We start from the raw sequence: 22,842 nt of genomic DNA on the forward strand, positions 1-22,842 counted from the left end.
CACAAAATAAAATTAAATACAAAACAGTAGGTGAATTTTTGCCATATCAATTTAGTTAGAGAATCCTCTTCTCAGTTGGTCTGCAGCGGAGATGCCCTTTCCTTGCTCTATGAACCTGGCTGTTCTCTAAAGTTCTCATGTTTGGAGGACTACATGACCAACACATTTTGTCATGCCATACACCATCCAACACACTTCATCACAACACAAGCCACACCATGAGTGTCTAGTAGTGCCTAATCCCACCATTTCACCCCAAAAACTGAAAGATCAGATCTACTGTAAATTATGAGAATGTGTAAAGTTTGTCACCTACACTGTACTACACAGCCATATATTTGTGCAAATTACAAATTCAAACATGGCCTCACCAGATATCCAAGAAAAGCAGAACAATGGTAAAATAATGTGAGACCACTAAAGAGTGCCTCTTCACAAACCAAATTATATGGTGGCAATTCATCTGTCACAGTAGGAACCCTCTTTGCTCATTAAATGACTGGAAAGAATCAAAAATAATAAAATTGCTACTGCAGAAAGGAGCAACAAGATGGCTGAGAGGCAAAGGCTCAAAGGGCAAAGTTCCTAAAGCACTGAGGAACCAAAGGAAGTCTGAGGCCTGACCATTGCAGTCACAGTCCAGAGCACTAAAGTTTTGTGAAGGTGTGAATATAGAACCAGATGAGCAAAGCACTAATGTCTGCCATGGAGACATTCCTGAAACAAATAGTGGAAGCAACCAAGCCTCTAGTGAAGGGGAATCAAAAAAGCATCATTTTCCACTTCATGATTCACTGCTAACTACATTACTTTTTGCTTTTGTTCATTCTACTTGGAGAAGGTTTGCTCAGCAACTTGCAATCCTTCTCTGCCTGTAGTGGAAGGAGTGAAATGCTTTTCAATTTTCTGCAATCAGTGAACAAACGTCAAAAAGAATCTAAAATGGTAGCAGACTTCCAAGATGAGAAGGTCTCTCGCTCTCTAAAAGTAACTGACACTACAAAACACAAGGAAATGGGTGGACTGGTTTAAGGACACCAACTACTGCAATTTACCATAACGTTGCATCTATGCTGTCCCATCTTCATTCCTCCTCAACTAATGGGATTGGATCTGACTTGGCCATTATATTAGCTTGTGGCGTCCAACAAACTCTCGAGCTCCTTCCCTACCCTACCCATAATGAACCACCCTTAACATATCTCAGTTCTTGTTTGCAGCTTAACAGGAAGACTAATATAAATGCCGTAACTGGAGTTCAATACAAAAGATACAGATGCCTTTGACGTGTTCCATTCCTCCAGAATCAGTCATGAAACATTGCAGGGGATAGTGGGTGGGGAGATGAAGAATAAAAATAGACAACACAGATGGAATGTTATGGTTAAGTACATAACTTCTTTATCTGATGATGTCAATTTTCATTCATTTCTCAACTAATGGGACATAGTCCCCAGCAACTTAAATTCCTGGGAGGACTCTAATGCTACACCCAATGATTACAGAGTCTTATGATCACAGAAATACAAAATTACAAAACAACAGGATTTGCAGGTGGAAACAATGTGAAAGGAGGATACTCAAAACAGTTCCAACAGTAATAGCAGCAACAGGTCTAAAAAAAGATTTACAGTCATATGTAGTTATGCTACCAATACATGTACCTCCATATGAATTACAGAAGGAGTCAAGTCTGAGCATGCTGCAAGTGCTGCAAAGAGCACTTCTTGTTAACATAAAAGACTGAAACAAAACTAATTTCATGACCTTTAATCATACCCTGACTTAAAAATGGGGTCCATTCCCATCATGGCATTAGAAACCCAAAAGACTTGTTGAGAAATTAAAGAGCAAGAAACAATATGATGCCACTAGTCCCACAGCTTTTGCTACAGTACATATGTATAGGCAACGTACCATACTGGTAGTTGTTTGAACAGATTACGCTGCAGAATTTGTAACATTTGGGACTTCCCCATAAAGGTCCCATCCACTCAGCCAGCATTTCAAAGCTCAGGATCCTTCCACCATGACCTATGTCCACCTAGGCACACACCCAGCATGCTGGTATAAAAAGGTATGTATGTGCCATTTTCAGTACTTTCTTGCCATGAAGAGTAAGACACTAGAATCATTTCCTAGAGAAAGGTTATAACCTTAAGACAAAAACATTAAATGCAGGGTATATTTTAAGAATACAATTTTAAGGATGGGAAAAGAAAAGAAGTTGGGGAATATCACATTCTGGCCACAAGGTAAGCCTTCAAATAGATACCCAAAAGAGGGAATAGGTGTTTCAATAGTGATGTACATGAACATATACCATTATGGTAAGTTACCTACACAGTTGTAACTATGTTCTTTGTTAAATCACAGCTGCAGTATTCTTAACATCTGGGATGAATTCCAGAGCTTAATCAGATTTGGGGGGGGGGGTACTCCATCTAAATTTGGGATGCCTTAATCAGTGCATTTCAGTCTCTATTCTGAACATCCAGTTTGTAAGTTTAGAGAAGAGAGTGAACGGAGGACCAAGTCACTGCTTCGAGAAAGGTTTAAGTCTGCATCTTGCATGACAGCCCCCTGAAGTACCTACTGCTCATACTGAGTCGCTTTTAACTATCACAGTAGTAGTTTTCAGATGATTTGCATAATACAAGAGGCTTTTACAGCAAATCCAATTGGAATTAGTTTGTTTAGCCAATAAGCCTACTTTCGTCTTACCAAAAGAGACTAACAACTGGTCAAATTTTCTCAGGTCTTAACTTTTCTAAATAAAACCCAGGCCGTTTAAGAGCAGCAAATGAACAAAGAACTTGTTCTCCCCCCTAGCTTTAATAGTTTAGAAAGAAAACAAAACTGGATAAACTGATGAGTGAATTCAGAAAACTAGGCATGAAAAATGATTGGTTTGAATGCTTATTCTTATCCGTATTAAAAACCAAAAAAATGGAGGAACGCACAAAACAGCATGCATCTCAGAATCTTCTAGATGAGTTTAAGGCTACCAGCAAGGCAGATTTCTAGGTCAAAATCTTCAAAGAATTAGCAGTCATCTTAAAAGAAGGAAGAGTTTTTCTTTCTAATATATAGTTCAAGTCCTAAGGAGTGGTCAAGTTTTTTTTTTTTCTTTGACATGTAACGTGCAGAAGAACTCCCTTGAGAAAGAGTTTGACCTAACTAGAATTACAAACAGGAGGATCCAGTAACAAAACAAGCAGAAACAAACTAAAGTTATGTACTTATCATAACACAAAAACCAAGTCAGCAGCACCAAGACCCACCACAGGAAGTATCAGGAATTCAAAAAATATAAAATAAAACAATTTATTGAAGCGCTTTTTGTTGCTTGTAATGTGGCAACTTCTTCAGATAAGGTACTCAGTTTCAAACAGTAATTTATAAGTAATTGAGACATGTCATGTGATGACCACACCTCCAGTAAGTCAAGTTCTTAAAGAAACATTTGCTAAAAAAAACACTTGTTCATAAAACCTAAATACAAAAGCTGCAAGTTTGTTAGATTAAAAGTGTCATCAAAACTGTTATAAATAGTTATACAGAAGGCATTAAACTGTTACACTCAAACAATAACAAAGTTAGACTAAACTTCAAAATTACAGAATAATCAACCGGGTATATCCCTCTAAAATATTGTAGAGCTAAAATGAATAGAATTATATTCAAGCAAAATACCAGTTACCGTCTCAAACTTCTTAGTTTCAGAAGACAGGCAATGTTACAAGCATCATTTAAACCTGGTACAACAAATGCTTTCAAACGGATTTGCCATTCAAGCTCATGTTCCTATAAAAGTAAGTTCAGTGGGCCACTTCTCAAATTAGCTTGAACTTGATCTATAGCTTTAAAGGTAAATTTATGGCCCACATTATTTGCTATATGTCTTGCTAGTGGGTTGTCAATTTTATTGACTAAAATAGCATAGGTGTGTTCATAAACCCTGTCCCGCAGTCAGACGGTAACTGGTATTTTGCTTGAATATAATTCTATTCATTTTAGCTCTATATTTTAGAGGGATATACCCGGTTGATTATTCTGTAATTTTGAAGTTTAGTCTAACTTTGTTATTGTTTGAGTTTAACAGTTTAATGCCTTCTGTATAACTATTTATAACAGTTTTGATGACACTTTTAATCTAACAAACTTGCAGCTTTTGTATTTAGGTTTTATGAACACGCGTTTTTTTAGCAAATGTTTCTTTAAGAACTTGACTTACTGGAGGTGTATCACATGACATGTCTCAATTACTTATAAACTACCGTTTGAAACTGTGTACCTTTTCTGAAGAAGTTGCCACATTACAAGCAACGAAAAGCGCTTCAATAAATTGTTTTATTTTATATCTTTTGGATTCCTGATACTTCCTGTGGTGGGTCTTGATGCTGCTGACTTGGTTTTTGTGTTTCAGTAGTTTGTTGGCTTCCTTTCCCTGGTTTACCTGTAGTACTTACCATAATGCTAGATCCATGTTGTCCTGTTTTCGTCCAGTTCAGTCTTTGGGTTATCAAATCAGATCTGACCTCAGCACCTTTTGGAAACTGTGGCTCTAGGACTCTAACTCCTCCCTTACCCATAATTCCCTCAGCTTGCCCTGAAATGCATCAGATACAATTTGTCAACTTACATTTATAGAGTATATGCAGTAACCATGATGAAAACAACCATAAACTCCCAAAAACATCATTACACAATCTCCTTACTCTAAGGAACTCACCATAGGGAACTGCTGTAATCGTATGAAAGGGGTGACAACTCTGTCCATTCCGGTACTGATTACCATATGAAATTATTGAATAATTAATGTCAGTGATATAACTTAATGGATGGGATTATAAAAGTGAGTTTTTTAATGTGTGATGTTTTATTACACTCTAAAGGCTGTATGCCAAGGCACTAAGAGAAACCTGTGGTTTATTAAAGGAGTTTTTGGGAGTTTCTGGCTGTTCATAGTTGTTTTCATCTTTTCTACTTGGACTGTGTTTCTTGGTATATGCAATAACCAACATAACACACTGGCCCATAAAAAAAACAAGAAATAGTCATAAAAGGGAAAAAAACAACAATTAAAGGCTGCTCAAAACAAAGTCCCAGGGGGGGTCCACCCAATCATAAAGTGCTGTAGATGAAAATACTGGAAGGGGAAAGGAGGAAGGGATACTGAACCAGGAGAAAACAAGACAACACAGATCTAGTGTTATGTTAAGCACATAACTTTTGTATTCAGTGTTGTCTATGTTTGTCAGATTCAAACTTTGGGACAGATTCCCAAGTTGCCAAATACTTGGGTGGTATCAAGAAAGGATATTTTAACAATGGTGTAGCCAAATCACACATGTGGCCAGAAGAGGAAAATGGCCCTGATATACATGGCCTCACACTGTCTTATGTGATATACATGTGGTAATGGGGGGAGGGAAGGCCTGCAAGAGACCCAGGGTGCAAAATGTGGATCACAGCACCCTCTGGTGATTGTCCCTGTGGAGGAATAGAGTGAAGTAACTGCTGCACTTGTGGTTAAGATACAAAGGAAAAAGGTCGCAGCAAGGTTGGACACAGTGGCTGAAAATCAAAAGTTGTTACCACTGGACTGAGTGACCTCTTGTGAGGAATTAGGATAGTCCTGCTTAACTTGTCAGCTAGAACACTGGAACAATCCAGAATGTGCCCTGCTAACAGAAAACGGTGTTAAGACACTGCCCAGTGCCAAACCCTCATGGCTTCCAAACACAAGGAAAGAACAAGTTCCTTTTTTACTGCTGAAGAACCAGATAACAGCCATGCTATCCGATTGTATAGAGACCACACCCTTGGGGAGGACATCCTGAAAAACCTGCAATGGTAGCAGGACTGTCCTCATTTCCAAGACAATGATGCGAAGATTGGCCTCTGAACTTGAAATGTCCCATGGATCATTCTCCCTTTGAAATGCCAAGACATCTGTGGTTACTACCGCTACTGGTGGGTCTGTATGAAAAGATCCAAAAAAACAAGTTGAGCCAGCAAACTGTGACCTGGAAATAACATTTATTAATTATAATAGCATAAAAACAAATAACCAGACCGGTTTTGGCTGGTAAAAAAACACAGCCTTCATCAGTGTAAACCAGAAGAGTCAAATGCTACAGTTTAAATACATACAAATGCAACTTCATTGGCTCATTTTCAAAACTGATCATTAAGGCCAGGTGGGAACAATCCACCCTAGTTTCACAATCCATTTCTTTTCTTTAGAATTTAAAATAGAATGCCATCCGGTTTTGTTGGATTTATTGCCCTTGACCATATCAATAATCATGAAAGTGAATTTTGCAGTTTTGTGTGCCAGACAGTGGTTATACAAAGCATTATTAGCTTTTTTGTTTTTAATGTTACTTACATGTTCAGAAATTCTAAGCCTGAGAGGACGAGATGTTAATCTGTTAATCTCTATATGTATGAGGCGGATTTGTTCCCATGAAGCTTCTTTTCAAGAACACAGATGGGACCTGACTAACAGATTCAAATGGTATGCCAGAGGATACCTAGATGCAGCAGTTAGAAGCCAATAGTCTAGGTAGGAAAAGATCTGGATTGCCAGCATGCACAAGTGCACAGCTACCACTGTCACTAACTTGGTGAACACCCTGGGGGCTGTGGTGAGACCGAACGGTAGGGCTCTGAACTGAAAGTGATTGCCTCCTAGCCAGAAATTGAGAAATCTTCTGGATTGCTTCAGTAACCATCCAATACCATTTATTGAGCACATCCAATCATCCCTCAGAAGAGGCAATATGGACTAAATTACGACTGTCCGGAATTTTGTATGTTTCACAAACTGGTTGAAATGACCGAAAAAGAACTTTGCATAGACTCTGGATCCAATTCGTCTTTTGGGACTGGTTGAGAAAGTACATTTGTGTACACTTACCATAAATGTAGATGCTTGAGTGTATTCACTGTTGCAGTCAGTCGGCCTGATTAACAAAGTCTTGGGTCCTGCGTCGGTTGCTGTCCCTTCTTCCATGACACCAGGTCATCAGGGGTATAAAACATGCAGCTGCCGCCATTACATCAGTTTTTCTTGCCCCAAATATCAGTTGCCCCCTAACTGGAAGCAATTAAATCTATAATACAAGGATATGCCTCCAACAAAAAGCAACTACACCCAAAAGGTTTTGAGGATAGTAAGTGAGAGTAGAGGTATAGCCAAAAGAAGAAAGGGGGCTGGAGGGTGGGTAACCAGGAATGCAACAGTGAATACACTCGAACATCTACATTTATGGTAAGTGTACAGAAATGTACTATGTTCTTTGTGTTTCACTGTTGCAGTCATTACATTTGGGTAGATTCCCAAAGCTAAGGTTGGGAGGAGGAATTTAAATAGAATTAGGACCAGCTATAAGGCCTTGCAAGACTGCAGAGGCAAAGCCAGCTCTGGATTTAGAGAAAATTGGCAAATGATAATGACTGGTGAAAGTATGTACAGAACTCCAGGTAGCAGCCTCTAGGATGTCCCTGGTAGGGACGTCCCTGAGAAAGGCTATAGAGGTAGATGCAGCCTGGTTGAATGGGGTCTAATGCCCTGTGGGATAGGTTTTCTATGGTGCTTATAGCAGAAATTAATGCAGTGGCCTATCCATTTTGAAATGGTTTGCTTTGAAATAGCTTTCCTCTCTGTCCCTGCAGCAAATGCCACCCAGCAGTTGTTCAGATTTCCTTAGAGGTTTAGTCCTGTCCAAGTAGAATCTAAGCTGTCTGTGCACATCTAAGTAGTGCAGTATCCATTCCCCTTTGTTCAGTGGGTTAGGAAATAAGGTGGCAAATGAATGAACTGATTAAGAGCCAGTTTTGTGTGTCCCCTGGATATCACCTTGGGCATGAAGGAGGGATTAGTTCTCAGGGACACCCTGTCCGCATGAAAGATGACGAAAGGCTCCACTGCCATAAGGGCCTGTAATTCAGATACCCTTCTTGCAGAAGTGATTGTTAAAAGGAAAACTGTTTTCCAGGAAAGGAATTTTAAATCTGCAGTAGCAGCTGGCTCGAAAGGAGGAAAAGTGAGTTTCTCCAAGACAAAGTTAAGGTCCCATGCTGGAGTTGGAGCTCTCCTGGGTAGCCTTAGATTTTTGGCCCCTCTGAGGAACTGCTTGAGCAGTGGGTGAGGAAAGAGGGGAGGCTCTGTGCTATAATGAGCTGAAATGGCTGAGGTATGAATTTTGGAGGAGGAAAAAGACAAGCCCTTATGAAGCATCTCAGTCAAATATTGTAGAATCTAAGGTAAATTGGGCACTGCTGTGCTCATCCCTTGAGATTGGTTCTGGGTACAGAATCTTTTCCATTTTGCAGCATAAGATTTTCTGGTACTAGGCCTCCTAGCCTCTAAAATGATATCCATCACTGATTTACTGAGGGGTAGTATAGGAGAGATTAGGTGATTAGCCAGGCTGCTAGGTTCAGGATTTGAAGCTGAGGGTGCAGAATCTGGTTCTCCTGCTGAGACAACAGGAAAGAAGTCTGAGGCAGGTGCCATGGGGCCAAGCATGACACACTGTGCAGGAGGGGGTACCAGTGTTGGCATGGCCAGTCTAGTGCAATTAAGATCATCCTTTGGCTTGTCCTGTTTGATTTTTAGTAGTGCCTTGGAGAGCAGAGGCAGAGGAGGAAAGGCATAAACTGATAGGTTTTTCCAGCTGAAGGATAGAGCATCCACTTTCCAAGCTAGTTTGTGGGGAATCCTTGTGCAAAATTTGTCCAATTGATGGTTCTGGGGGGAGGCAAACAGGACTATATCTGGACTATGCCATTTGCCTGTCAACATGTTGAAAATCCTTGGTTCCAGTTTCCACTCGTGTGGGTCCATGAGGTTTCTGCTTACTCCACCTGCCAGTGTATTTAGCTTTCCTGGCAGGAATTGAGCTTATAGATTCACTTGGTAGCTCAAGGCTGTGTTCCACAAAGCTATGGCTAGTCTGCAGAGCGGGTAAGAGTGTGTACCTCCCTACTTGTTTCTGTACCACATGACCGTGGTGTTGTCCGTCTTTACTATTAGTTGTCCTGGAAGAATGTGGTCCTTGAAGGCTGTCAGAGCATTCTGTACAGCTAACATTTCCTTTTGATTTATGTGTAGGTGCATTTGACTTTGGTTCCATTTGCCCTGAATGCACCTCCCTGCCAGGTGAGCCACCCATACATAGTCTGATGAGTCTGTTGTCAAGGTTTGGACGGCAGGGGTTAGTGTAAATGGTAGTCTCCTGTTTTGGTGGCAAGCCTCTGCCCACCAACGGATCTCTAGGCATACGCAAGTTATGACAGGAATCATTGCTTCTAGATCCTGTTAATGTTGACACCATAGGCTTTTGAGATACCACTGCAGTTTCCTCATATGCAGCCTTGCATATGGAATTAGAAGAAAGCAGGAGGCCATGAACCCCAAGGCTTGCAGTATTTGCCTTGCAGATAACTGGGATTTTGTGGCCACTTGTTTGAAGTAGGTTGTCAAAAGAATCCGTTTCTCTGGCGTGAGGAAAGCCATCTGGGGAGTTCTATTCAAGCTTGCTCCCAGGACTATAATTTGCCAGGGTACCAGTTGTGATTTCTTTTTGTTTATGGTGTACCCCAGACAAGTCAGTACCCTTTGAACAAAGGCCAGATGATTCAAAAGTATGTCCTGGCTTTCTGCCTGAATTAGACAATCGTCCGGGTATGGGAATATTTGAATATTTCTTTGCCTGCAAAATGCAATGACTGGAGCTAGGCACTTTGTGAATACCATGGGTGCAGTAGATAAGCCAAAGAAAAGTGCAGAGAACTAATAGTGCATGTAGCCTGCTATGAAGCGTAGGTATCTGCTGCAAGATTCCCTTATTGGGAAGTGCGGGTAGGCTTCCTTTAAATCCAGTGCTGCCAACCAGGCATCCTTGCCTAGCATGGGAAGCAGTTGAAGAAGAGTAAGCATCTTGAATTTTGGGATTACCAAAAATGTGTTTAGGATAGACAAGTCCAGGACAGGATGCCAGGAATGGTCTTTTCTGGGTGCCAGGAATGGTCTTTTCTGGGTACCAGGAAAGGTTTTGAGTAGAAACATTGCCCCCATTCTTCTTCTGGGACAGGTTGAATAGCCTTGATGCTTAAAAGAAAGAGAGCCGGCTTTGAAGCATAGGTATCTTCTGCAAGACTCCCTAATAGGGATGTGCAGATATGCTTCTTTTAAGTCCAGTGTTGCCAACCATGCATCTTTGTCTAGCATAGGAAGCAGCTGGTGAACAGTCAGCATCTTGAATTTTGGAATCACCAGAAAGGTATTTAGAGTAGAAAGGTCCAGGATAGGACTCCATGTATTGCCTTTTCTGAGTACCAGAAAAAGTCTCCAATAGAAACTTTGTCCCCTTTTCCTCTTCTGGTACCAACTGAATAGCCCCCATGCTTAAGAGAGAGAGTACTTGATTTTGGGTTTCTGCCCACTGATTTGGGGGTAGATCTGGCCACCCGCTTGGTGTTGGTAACGTGTGGAAGTGAAATTTGTATCCTTGGGACACTATGTTTAAAACTCATTCGTCCTGGGTAATGAGTTCCCAGTTTCTGGCCTGCAGACCAATCTTTCCGCCTAAAGGAGCATTCAGTTGGAAAGTGCTTGGAAGTTTTAAAAACTTGTCATTGAGACAGTTTTCCATAGTGGGGAGTCTTACTACGCCCAGGTTTGGGTGTGGAAAAGTACAGTTTTGTACCTACCTTAAATGTAGATGTCTGATAGGTATGCATCTGCAGTCATAACATATGGGTTGTCCTGCCTCAGGCAGCCCTTCGGTCGGCCGGATTCCAAAGTCTGGGTCTGGCCTCGGCTGATGTCGCACTTTCCCCGTCAGAGCTTCTGGGGTATAAAGGCATCAGCCGACGCCATTTTCCTCAGTGTTTCTTGCCCCAGATGCCAGGTGCCCTCTAGGAAGGCTAAATTTGGATAAATGTTGAAAATTCCAAACAGTAGCAAACAATATATACAAATATACATACAAACAAATACACCATAATAGATTCCCCCAGCTAGCTGAAAGAGGGGTAAGCACCCTAGGAATACCACAGAGGGGAAGGAGGGTGGGTAATCCTGACTGCAGATGCATACCTATCGGACATCACTGTACTATGTCCTTCAAGGATGCATCTGCAGTCATAACATATGGGTAGAATGCCATAGCCAAACTGGGGGAGGAGGTACTAAGATAAGGATGGTGTAGTTAAGATCCCCTGTAGAACTGCAGTTGCAAAACCTGCTCGGGATCTGGAGTATAAAGGTAGATTGTAATGCTTGGCAAGTGTATGCACGGAGCTCCAAGTAGCAGCTTCTAAAATGTACTTGGTAGCCACCGAGGGAAAGCTGTAGTGGTGGCTGTGGCTCTTGTGGAGTGAGGCCTGATATTTTCAGGAGTTGTCTTTCCATGAAAAGAGTAGCAGAAACAAATGCAATTTCCTATCCATTTTGAAATGGTCTGCTTGGAAATTGCTTTTCCTTGCACTGCAGTTGCATATGCTACAAAAAGTTGGTCAGATTTTCTGCTGGTTTTAGTTCTGTCCAGATAGTAGCGTAGTTGTCTGTGTACATCCAAGGTGTGCAATAGTTTTTCCCCCTTGTTCTGTGGGTTAGGGAAGAACGTAGGCAAATGAATAGCTTGGTTCAAGGATACCCTGGATACCACCTTTGGCATGAAAGTAGGATTGGTTCTTAGAGACACTCTATCCTGGTGAAAAATAAGGAAAGGCTGCACTGCCATTAATGCCTGTAACTCGGATACCCTTCTTGCTGAAGTGATTGCTAGAAGGAAAGCAGTTTTCCAAGATAAGAACTGTAAGTCTGCTGTTGCTGCTGGTTCAAAAGGGGGTAGTGTTAATTTTTCCAGCACAAAATTGAGATCCCATGCAGGCAGAGGGGGTTTCCTTGGAGGTTTTACATTTTTGATCCCTCTTAAAAATTGTCTGAGGAGAGGGTGAGAGAAGATAGGAGGATCCATGTTGTACTCTGCTGAAATTGCTGAAGCATGAATCTTAATGGAAGAATAGGACAGGCCATTGTGGAATAGTTCTGCTAAGTATTCTAGGATGTGTGCTAGGTTTGCCAGTGTGACATCTGTACCCTTTGATGCGCTCCAAATAAGGAATCTCTTCCATTTAGCTGAGTATGTCTTCCTTGTGGAGGGTCTGCGAGCCTCCAGGATAATGTCCTTGACCCTCTGAGATAAGACAGTTTGGTTTTGTTTTAAGCAATTTTCCAGGCAGTCAGCTGTAGTGTTTTCAAGCTTGGATGCAGGGTTTTGAAGTTGTTCTGAGTTAGAAGTAGAGGACATAGGGGTAGAGGCCATGAGTTCGTCCGAGACATGCTTCTCAGTAGTGGATACCAATGCTGCCTTGGCCAGTCTGGAGCTATTAGTATCACCTTTGGCTGTTCCTCCCTGATCTTCAGTAGAACATTGTACATCAATGGGAGAGGTGGAAAAGCATACACTGTTAGGGCATTCCAGCTGAAAGAGAGGGAGTCCACCCTCCAGGCTTGTGGGTGGTATACTCTTGTGCAGAATTTCTTCAGTTGGTGGTTGAGTGGGGAGGCGAACAGGTCTATCTCTGGCATTTCCCATTTGTTTGTTATGATTTTGAAGATGTCTGGATGCAGCATCCATTCGTGAGCATCCGTGGTAATTCTGCTTAAGCTGTCTGCTAGTGAATTCTCTTTTCCTGGTACGAATTTAGCCTGCAGTTGGATGTTGAGATTCAGGCTTAGGTTCCACAGATCCATTGCCATCCGGCATAGAGGGTAGGAATGCGTGCCTCCCTGTTTGTTTATGTACCACATGACTGTGGTATTGTCTGTCCTTATCAGCAGATGACCTTGCTGGAGGAATGATTTGAATGCCTCGATTGCATGCTTCACTGCCAGCATTTCCTTTAGGTTTATGTGCAAATTCAGCTGGTCTTGAGACCATAGGCCTTGGATACACTTGTCTTCCATGTGTGCTGCCCATCCTAGGTCTGAGGCGTCCGTGGTGATGGTCTGCCTTGGCTGTGGTTTGTTGAAAGGCAACCCTCTGTTGGACTGGCAGGCTTGGGCCCAGCACAGGAATTCCTTTTTCAGGCATGGAATGATTGGAATCATGGTTTCTAGACTGCGACTGTGTGGAGACCATACATTCCTTAGGTACCATTGTAATTTCCTCATATGCAACCTGGCATGTGGGATCAAGATTATGCAGGATGCCATGTAACCCAGGGCCTGCAGGACTTTCCTTGCAGTAAGCTGAGTTTGTCTTGTCAAAGCCATGAAGTAGACTGGGAGTTGCTTTTGTTTTTCTTCTGTGAGAAAAGCCATCTGAGTTGTTGTGTCCAGATCAGCACCCAAAAATGTTATCCTTTGGGATGGCACTAGTCTTGACTTCTGGATGTTGACTGTGTATCCCAAGGCCTGTAACAGGTGTATGACATAGGCCAAATCCTTTATTAGTTTTGTCTTGTTGTCCGCTTGTATTAGGCAGTCGTCCAGGTATGGGTAGATTTGAATTCCCTGAAGCCTGCAATGTGCAATTACTGATGCCAGGCATTTCGTGAATACTCTGGGCGCAGTAGATAAGCCAAAGGGCAATGCTGAGAATTGATAATGCTCTGATCCTGCAAGAAATCTGAGGTGTCTTCTGCAATCTGGTCGTATAGGGACGTGCAGGTATGCCTCCTTGAGATCTAGTCACCAGCCAAGACTCCTTGCCCAACATGGGAAGAAGTTGCTGTAGGGTCAGCATCTTGAATTTTGGCACAATGAGTTATGTGTTTAGTGCGGACAAGTCGAGAATAGGCCTCCATTGGGTTTCTTTTCTTGGTACAAGGAATAGTCTGGAGTAAAATCCTTGGCCTTGTTCCATAGATGGTACCCTTTCTATTGCTTTCATCTGAAGTAAATTGTTGATTTGTCTTAAAGCCTCTGGCTTCTGGTTTGGTGGAAGGTTTGGCATTCCGTTCCTTCTTGGTAAAGTGTGGAAGTGAAACCTGTATCCTTTGTCTATTGTTTGCAATGTCCATTTGTCTTTTCTAATGCAATGCCAGTTTTTTGAGAATAGAGCCAATTTTCCGCCCAAGGGTGCTTCCAGTTGTTCCCTGGTAGGCGGAATCAGAGTCAAGTCATTGTGTCTGTCCTGTGGAAGTGGTTGTAGTCGCAGTTGTGGCAGTACTCCTCTGGTTGGCAGGTTGCCACTGACGACCTCTGTAGGCACCCTTTGATTGACCTCTGCCTCTTGGGCGTCTATTTCTGCCCCTCTGTGCTCTGGAGGTGTCTGGAAAGGACCAATTCTTTGAAGGCCAGTTTCTGCTGAACCTCGGCGGTTGGACCTGCAGAAAATCCTTTACTGTTTGCACAGATTTTGCTTTTTCTTCCACTTTCTTTAGAATCTCCTATGCAGGGGAGCCAAATAAACTTTGTTTCTCCATTGGAGCATCTAGGAGTTTAGCCTTGACATGGTCTGGTAAGGATTGCTCTTTTAGCCAGGCATGCCTTCGAATTACTGCCCCAGTCATAGCTGATCTAAATGAAGCCTCCAGTGCATCATAGCCACATTTTAAGAAATGATTACTGACCTGCTGCGAGTTGTGTAAAAAATCCTGAAGGGACTTATGGTCTAAAGGTTCAGGGGAAGAAAGCTTTTTATTCAGCTGATCTAACAAATATTCCTGGTACTGTATCATATGGAATTGACAGTTTAATGCCCTGGAAGAAAGAGTAGCATATGTATAAACCTTTTTGCCCCATCTCTCTAATGTTCTTGACTCTCTTTCAGAGGGTAAGGGGTTTTTGGCAGTGGCAGCTGCAACACCTTTTGGGCCCTGAGAAATAGTTTCTGGGTCTGCAGCATGGGCTTTATACAAGTGGAAGTGAGAATCCGGGACCCTGTAATATCTGTCAGGTTTGGCAGGGGCCGGGGGAAGAGAATCAGGGGCAGAACTGACATCATTATATGCATCATCCACTACAGTTAGCAAAGGTGGTATGGCTAAAGGCCTATGCTGTGGCAAGTGTAAAAAGGTCCTTGGTCTTTTTCTAGAATCAGAGAAATCCTGACCCTGCCATTGAAAGTGTTCCCTCATTGAGTGCAAAGTCTCCCCAAAGGAAAATTCTTCTGGAGGGGAGGCAGAAGGAATAGAGTCTTCTGCATCTGAATCCTCATAAGGTGAGTATGGCCCTTCCTGATGGTCTGACAATTCAGATCCATCCGAGGAGTAATCAGAGGAGAGAGGTTCAGGGGGTTCAGTCCTAGGCCTTTTGTCAGGTGGAGGTTGGGAGGCCCTGTCTGGGTGAGGTTGGGAACCCCTAATCAGAGATATAAGGTCCTCAGCAAGGCTGAGAATCTGAGAACTTGAGGAAGGTCTCTGAGAAGTAGATTTTGCAGGTAAAGCTTTAGAAATTTTAGCTACTTTAGCCCTGGAGAAAGCCTTAATAGACATAGAAGCAGGGGGCCTAGCTGCCCCACGTGCAGGAGTAGAAATGTCCAATGGAATGGTGTCGGACAAATCTTGTGCGCTTGCTTCTTCGGCAGGGATTTCTGTAGCCGACTCAGTCGGGGCCTCTCTGGCCTCGGTTGTCGGAGGTATGATTTCGGTAGAAATAAGAACCGAGGACTCTGTTTCGGCCGAAACAGAGACACTCGCGGTAGGTCTAACCGTGGTTTCAGCCGAAACCGCGGGCCGCGAGTGTCGGCCCTTTTCCCTGTGTTTTTTGGCTAAATGTGTAGTCGGAGTCTCCGACGGCATTTTATATGCAAAAGCGGGTCCAAAAAACTCTTCTGCAAACTCCGACCGACGTCTAAGAGTCCGTCGGTTGAAGGAGGCACAGGCTAAACAAGCTGATACGTCGTGGTCTGGGCCTAAGCAAGGAAGGCAGTAAGAATGGAAATCCTTATGAGGTATTTGTTTCCCACAAGTTAAACAATTATTTACTTTGTCTGACATCGGCTGAGGCAAGAAAGAGTCCCCAACGGGGTACTTAGCTTTTTTAGAAGTCTTCGGTAGCTGAAATCTCTGGATCTGACCGACCGGCACTTGCAAACAGCTTCTGCTTCGGGCACTGCGCGGCAAGAAAGACTGGGGAAAATGGCGTCGGCTGATGCCTTTATACCCCAGAAGCTCTGACGTCGGGGAAAGTGCGACATCAGCCGAGGCCAGACCCAGACTTTGGAATCCGGCCGACCGAAGGGCTGCCTGAGGCAGGACAACCCATATGTTATGACTGCAGATGCATCCTTGAAGGACATCCCCCCCACTGCTTAGTTTTGTGTGTCCCCTGGGCCTGAAACCTGGGGTTTCTGCTGTGTCTGGGCTTGACTTGAGAAGACCTGGAAGGGGCTGGAAAGGACCAATTCTTAGAGGGCCAGTGCCTACTAAATCTAGGAGGCTGAATTTGTAAGAAATCTTTAACAGTTTGCATAGATTTAGTCTCATCTTCCATCATTTTAAGAACTTCCTCAGCCTTGTTGCCAAATAAGCGGTCCTGATTTAAGGAAGCATCCAACAATTTAGCTTTAACATGATCAGGCAAAGATTGCTCCTTAAACCAAGCATGCCTTCTGAGCACAGACCCAGTAACAGCAGCCCTGCAAGAGGCCGCTAATGAATCAAATCCACATTGCAAAATATGTTTTCCAACCTGTTCAGCAGAATGCATTAAATCCTGTAATTCTTTATTTTCCGCACAGTCAGGAATCAACATAATTTTCTGTTTAAGCAATCTGATAACATGTTGCTGATACTTTAACATATGAAACTGGCAGTTTAAAGCCCTAATGGCCAAGGTTGCAAATGTGTCTTACCCAATCTATCCAGCGCCTTGGAGTCTCTATCAGAAGGGGTAGGATTTTTAAGCAGTAGAGGCCTTAATGCCCTTGGGTCCCTGTGAAAAGTACAGTTTTGTACCTACCATAAATGTAGATGTCCGATAGGAATGCATCTGCAGTCCTTACAAATGGGTTGTCCTGTCGTCAGGCAGCCCTTCGGTCGGCCGGATTCCAAAGTCTGGGTCTGGCATCGGCTGGTGTCGCACTTCACCCGACGTCATTGCTGCAGTTATTCGGGTATAAAGGCATCAGCCGACGCCATTTTCCTCAGTGTTTCTTGCCCCAGATGCCAGGTGCCCTCTAGGAAGGCTAAATTTTTATAAATGCCAATGATTCCAAATATTAGAGAGCAAACAAAAATTAAGCATGTATGTACATATATACAAACAAATACACCATAATAGATTCCCCCAGCTAGCTATAAGAGGGGCAAATACCCTAGGAGTACCACAGAGGGGAAGGAGGGTGGGTAATCCTGACTGCAGATGCATTCCTATCGGACATCTACATTTATGGTAGGTACAAAACTGTACTATGTCCTTCAAGGATGCATCTGCAGTCCTTACAAATGGGTAGAATACCATAGCCAAACTGGGGGAGGAGGAAAAATAAAATTATGGTGTAGTTAAGATCCCATGCAAAACAGCAGTGGCAAAACCTGCTCGGGATCTAGAGTATAAAGGTAAATTATAATGCTTGGCAAATGTATGCACAGAGCTCCAAGTAGCAGCCTCTAAAATGTCTTTGGTAGCCACTCCTCGTAGAAAAGCTGTGGTAGTGGCTGTAGCTCTTGTAGAGTGAGGCCTGATGTTTTCTGGAGTTTTCTTTCCATGGTAGGAGTAACAAAATCTAATGCAATTTCCTATCCACTTAGAGATTGTCTGTTTTGAAATTGCTTTCCCTTCCATTCCTGTTGCATATGCTACCAGTAGCTGGTCAGTTTTTCTATTGTCCTTGGTCCTGTCCAGGTAGTAGCGTAATTGTCTATGTACATCCAAGGTATGTAACAGTCTTTCTCCCCGGTTTTGTGGGTTGGGGAAGAATGTAGGTAGGTGGATAGCCTGATTTAAAGATACTCTGGAGACCACCTTAGGCATAAAAGTAGGATTTGTTCTCATGGACACTCTATCTTGATGGAAGATCAGAAAGGGCTGTACTGCCATTAATGCCTGTAGCTCAGATACCCTTCTTGCTGAAGTGATTGCCAGCAGGAAAGCAGTTTTCCATGATAAGTATTGCAATTCTGCTGTTGCTGCTGGTTCGAAAGGAGGAAGTGTCAATTTTTCTAGCACAAAGTTCAAGTCCCATGCAGGTAATGGTGGCTTCCTAGGTGGTTTTACATTTTTAATTCCTCTCAGAAACTGCCTGAGCAGAGGATGTGAGAAAACTGGAGGATCCAAGTCGTATTCTGCTGAAATAGCTGATGCATGAATCTTAATGGAAGAATAGGACAGGCCTTTGTGGAAGAGCTCTGCCAAGTATTCCAGGATGTTGGCTATGTTTACCAGTGACACATCTTCTCCTTTAGCAGTACTCCAAATGAGATATCTTTTCCATTTTGCTGAATAGGTTTTCCTTGTTGAGGGTCTGCGAGCTTCCAAGATAATGTCTTTAACCCTTTGGGATAAATTTGGGTTAATTTGTCTTATGCAATGTTCCAGGCAGTCAGCTGCAGAGTTTTCAGGTTTGGATGCAGGGTGTTGTAGTTGTTCTGAGTTAACAGCAAGGGAACTAGGGGTAAGGGCCATGTTTGTTCCCGAGACATGCTCCTCAGTAATGGGTACCAATGTTGCCTTGGCCAGTCTGGAGCTATCAGAATGATCCTTGGACGGTCCTCTTTGATCTTCAATAGCACCTTGTGCATCAAAGGAAGTGGTGGGAATGCATATGCTGTCAGGTTTTTCCAACTGAAGGATAGGGAGTCCACCTTCCAAGCAAGTGGGTGGTACGTCCTGGTGCAGAATTTCTTTAGTTGGTGATTGCGTGGGGATGCAAATAAGTCTATTTCTGGGAGTCCCCATTTTCTTGTAATGGTTTTGAAGATGTCCGGATGCAGCATCCATTCGTGGGCATCCGTGGTAGTCCTGCTTAATATGTCTGCTAGAATGTTTTCTTTTCCTGGTACAAAAATTGCTTGTAACTGAATGTTGTAACTCAGGGCCACATTCCAGAGGTCCAGTGCCATCCGGCATAGAGGGTACGAATGTGTGCCTCCCTGCTTGTTGATGTACCACATAACTGTGGTGTTGTCTGTCCTTATCATCAATTGACCTTGTCGAAGAAATGGTCTGAATGTCTGAATTGCCAGTTTTACTGCCAGCATTTCCTTTAGGTTTATGTGTAGGTGCAGCTGATCTTGAGTCCATAAACCTTGTATGCACTTGTCCAGCATGTGGGCCCCCCAACCGAGGTCTGAGGCGTCCGTTGTGATGGTTTGGCTTGGTTGAGTGCTGTGGAAAGGCAATCCTTTGTTTGATTGACAGGCCTGAGCCCACCATTGGAATTCTTGCTTCAGGCAAGGAATTATTGGAATTTGGGTTTCTAGGCTGTGCTTGTGTTGAGACCATAAACTCCTTAGGTACCACTGTAGCTTTCTCATATGTAGTCTGGCATGTGGGACCAATATTATGCAGGATGCCATGAAGCCCAAGGCTTGCAGGACTTTTCTTGCTGTTAGATGGTTCTGCTTTGTTAATGCCAAGAAGTAGAGAGGGAGTTGCTCTTGTTTTTCTACTGTTAGGAATGCCATTTGTTTGGATGTGTCCAGCTCCGCACCCAAAAAGGTTATCCTTTGGGATGGTATCAGCCTTAACTTTTTTGTATTGACTGTATATCCCAGGGCTTGTAGAAGGTAAATGACCCTTTTCAAGTCTTCTGCTAGCTTGTTTTTGTTGTCCGCTTGTATCAGGCAGTCGTCCAGGTAAGGGTAGATTTGGATCCCCTGAAGCCTGCAATGAGCGATTACTGATGCCAGGCATTTTGTGAACACTCTGGGCGCAGTAGATAAGCCAAAGGGCAATGCTGAGAATTGATAATGCTCTGATCCTGCAAGAAATCTGAGGTATCTTCTGCAATTTGGTCGTATGGGGACGTGCAGGTATGCCTCCTTGAGATCTAGAGTTACCAGCCAAGACTCCTTGCCCAGCATGGGAAGAAGCTGCTGTAGGGTCAGCATTTTGAATTTTGGAACAATGAGGAATGTGTTTAAAGCGGACAGGTCGAGAATGGGTCTCCATTTGCTTTCTTTTCTTGGTACCAGGAAGAGTCTGGAGTAAAATCCCTTTCCTTGCTCCATAAATGGTACCTTTTCCACAGCTCTCATCCTTAATAATTGAGTTATTTGTTTTAGAGCTTCCGCCTTTTGATTTGGAGGTAGGTTTGGCATTCCTCTCTTCCCTGGTAGAGTATGGAAGTGAAACCTGTAACCTTGGTCTATTGTCTGCAAAATCCACTTGTCTCTTGTGATGTAATGCCAGTTTTTTGAAAATAAAGCTAGCTTCCCGCCTAAGGGTGCTTCTAGTTGTTCCCTGGTAGGTGGTGCCAGAGTCAAGTCACTGTGATTGTCCTGTAGTAGTGGTGGTGGCTGTGTCTGTACCTCGCTGGTTGTTACCCTGCCACTGGCGTCCTCTGTAGGCACCCCTGGATTGGTTCCTGCCTCTTGAACGCCTATTCCTGCCTCTCTGAGCTCTGGAGGAGTCTGGAAAGGACCAATTCTTTGAGGGCCAATTCCTGCTAAACCTTGGAGGTTGGACCTGTAAGAAATCTTTCACTGTTTGGACAGATTTTGCCTTCTCTTCCATCTTCTTCAGCACCTGTTGTGCAGGAGAGCCAAACAAATTGATCTTGTCCATGGGCGCATCTAATAGCTTTGACTTGACAAGGTCTGGTAAGGCCTGCTCTTTTAACCATGCATGCCTTCTGATAACTGTGCTAGTCATGGCTGATCTAAAGGAGGCCTCCAGTGCATCATAGCCACATTTTAAAGAATGGTTACTGACTTGCTGAATGTTATGTACCATTTCCTGAACATATTTTTTGTCTAAAGGTTCATCCGATGACAGTTTTTTGGTTAACTGGTCTAGCATAAATTCTTGGTACTGGATCATGTGAAATTGACAGTTCAAGGCCCTAGCTGAAAGAGTAACAGATGTGTAAATTTTTTTACCCCATCTCTCTAAGGACCTGGATTCCCTTTCAGAGGGGAGGGTTTTTTTGGCAGAGGTAGCTGCTACAGCCTTAGGTCCCTGGGAGATAGTCTCGGGATCTGCAAAAGGAGCCTTGTACAAATGGTAATGCGTGTCCGGGACCCTGTAGTACCTATCGGGCTTAGCAGGGGCCGGAGGAAGTGAATCAGGAGCAGTACAAGCATCATTAAATGCATCATCTACAACAGAAAGAACAGGAGGTATGGCTAAAGGCCTATGTTGTGGTAAATGCAAAAAGGTTCTAAGCCTCTTTCTGGAGTCTGAAAAATCTTGGCCCTGCCACTGAAATTGTTCCCTCATAGCATGCAAGGTTTCCCCAAAGGAAAATTCCTCAGGCAGAGAGGCAGAAGGGATGGACTCTTCAGCATCAGAGTCTTCATAAGGGGAGAAAGGAGCCTCTGGAGGGTCTGTGTTATCTGAATCATCAGAGGATTCATCTGTGGAAACTGGCTCAGGGGGCTCTGCTCTAGGCCTCATCTCTGGAGGTGGGTGAGAGGCCCTGTCTGGGTGAGGTTGGGATCCCCAGATTAAAGAAATGAGATCCTCTGCTAGACTAAGCATTTGAGTACTGGAGCTAGGCCTGTGAGTGGGGGTCTTAACAGGCACAGATTTAGTAGCTTTAGCTGCTATAGCCCTGGCAAAGGCCTTAATGGACATGGCTGCAGGTGGCCTAGCAGCTCCACGTGCAGGGGTTGAAATATCCAAGGGAATAGTGTCAGATAATTCCTGAGAAACTGCAACAGCAGGTTGGATTTCAGAAGCCGATTCCACCAGGTTGGAAGAGGCCTCGGTAGAAGGCAAGCTTTCGGCTGAAGGAAGAACCGCTTGCTCGGTTTCAGCCGAAACCGAGACACTCGCGGTTGGCTTAACCGCGGTTTCGGCTGAAACCGCGGACCGCGAGTGTCGGTCCTTTTCCTTGTGTTTTTTGGATATTTGCGAAGTCGGAGGATCCGACGGCATAATATAAGCAAAATCGGAGCCGAAAAACTGCTCAGCAAATTCCGACCGACGTCTAAGCGTCCGTCGGTTAAAAGAAGCACAGGCTAGACAAGCTGCTACGTCGTGGTCTGGGCCTAAACAAGGTAAGCAGTAAGAGTGGAAATCTTTATGAGGTATTTGTTTCCCACAAGTTAAACAGTTATTCACTTTTTCTGACATCGGCTGAGGCAGGAAAGAGTCCCCAACGGGGTACTTAGCTTTTTAGAAGTCTTCGGTAGTAGTTGAAGTATTCGGTAGTAGTAATCTCTGGTTCTGACCGACCGGCACTTGAACAGCTTCTGTTTGCGCCACGGCAAGAAAGACTGAGGAAAATGGCGTCGGCTGATGCCTTTATACCCGAATAACTGCAGCAATGACGTCGGGTGAAGTGCGACACCAGCCGATGCCAGACCCAGACTTTGGAATCCGGCCGACCGAAGGGCTGCCTGACGACAGGACAACCCATTTGTAAGGACTGCAGATGCATCCTTGAAGGACATCAGTCTCTGGATCCGTAATAGGAATTTTAAAAAGGAACTTTTGTGAATCAGGAACCCCGTATAATCTGTCAGGTTATCTGGGAGCAGGAGGCAAAGAATCAGGGGCCAAACTAGATTCCGAAAAAGCATTAACAATGTCTAGTACAGGAGGAAAGTACAGTTGTGTACACTTACCATAAATGTAGATGTTAGAGTGTATTCACTGTTGCAGTCATTACATTTGGGTAATCTGCTAGCAGGTTGCCCTCAGTCGGCCTGAATAACAAAGTCTTGGGTCCTGCGTCAGTTGCCGACTCCTCTTCCATGACG

The 22,842-nt window shown here is 43.6% G+C and overlaps 1 protein-coding gene across 1 annotated transcript in view; it reads right to left on the minus strand.

The window, feature by feature from the left end:
* DDB1 (damage specific DNA binding protein 1) overlaps positions 1-22,842 on the minus strand; it is a 2,836,764-nt gene that overhangs the window by 1,612,315 nt on the left and 1,201,607 nt on the right. The gene's annotated exons all lie outside the window — the stretch shown is intronic.

Source organism: Protopterus annectens, chromosome 17.part0 (assembly GCF_019279795.1).
Source record: "Protopterus annectens isolate FY-2018-M chromosome 17.part0, PAN1.0, whole genome shotgun sequence".
In the NCBI taxonomy this organism is placed as follows: domain Eukaryota; kingdom Metazoa; phylum Chordata; order Ceratodontiformes; family Protopteridae; genus Protopterus; species Protopterus annectens.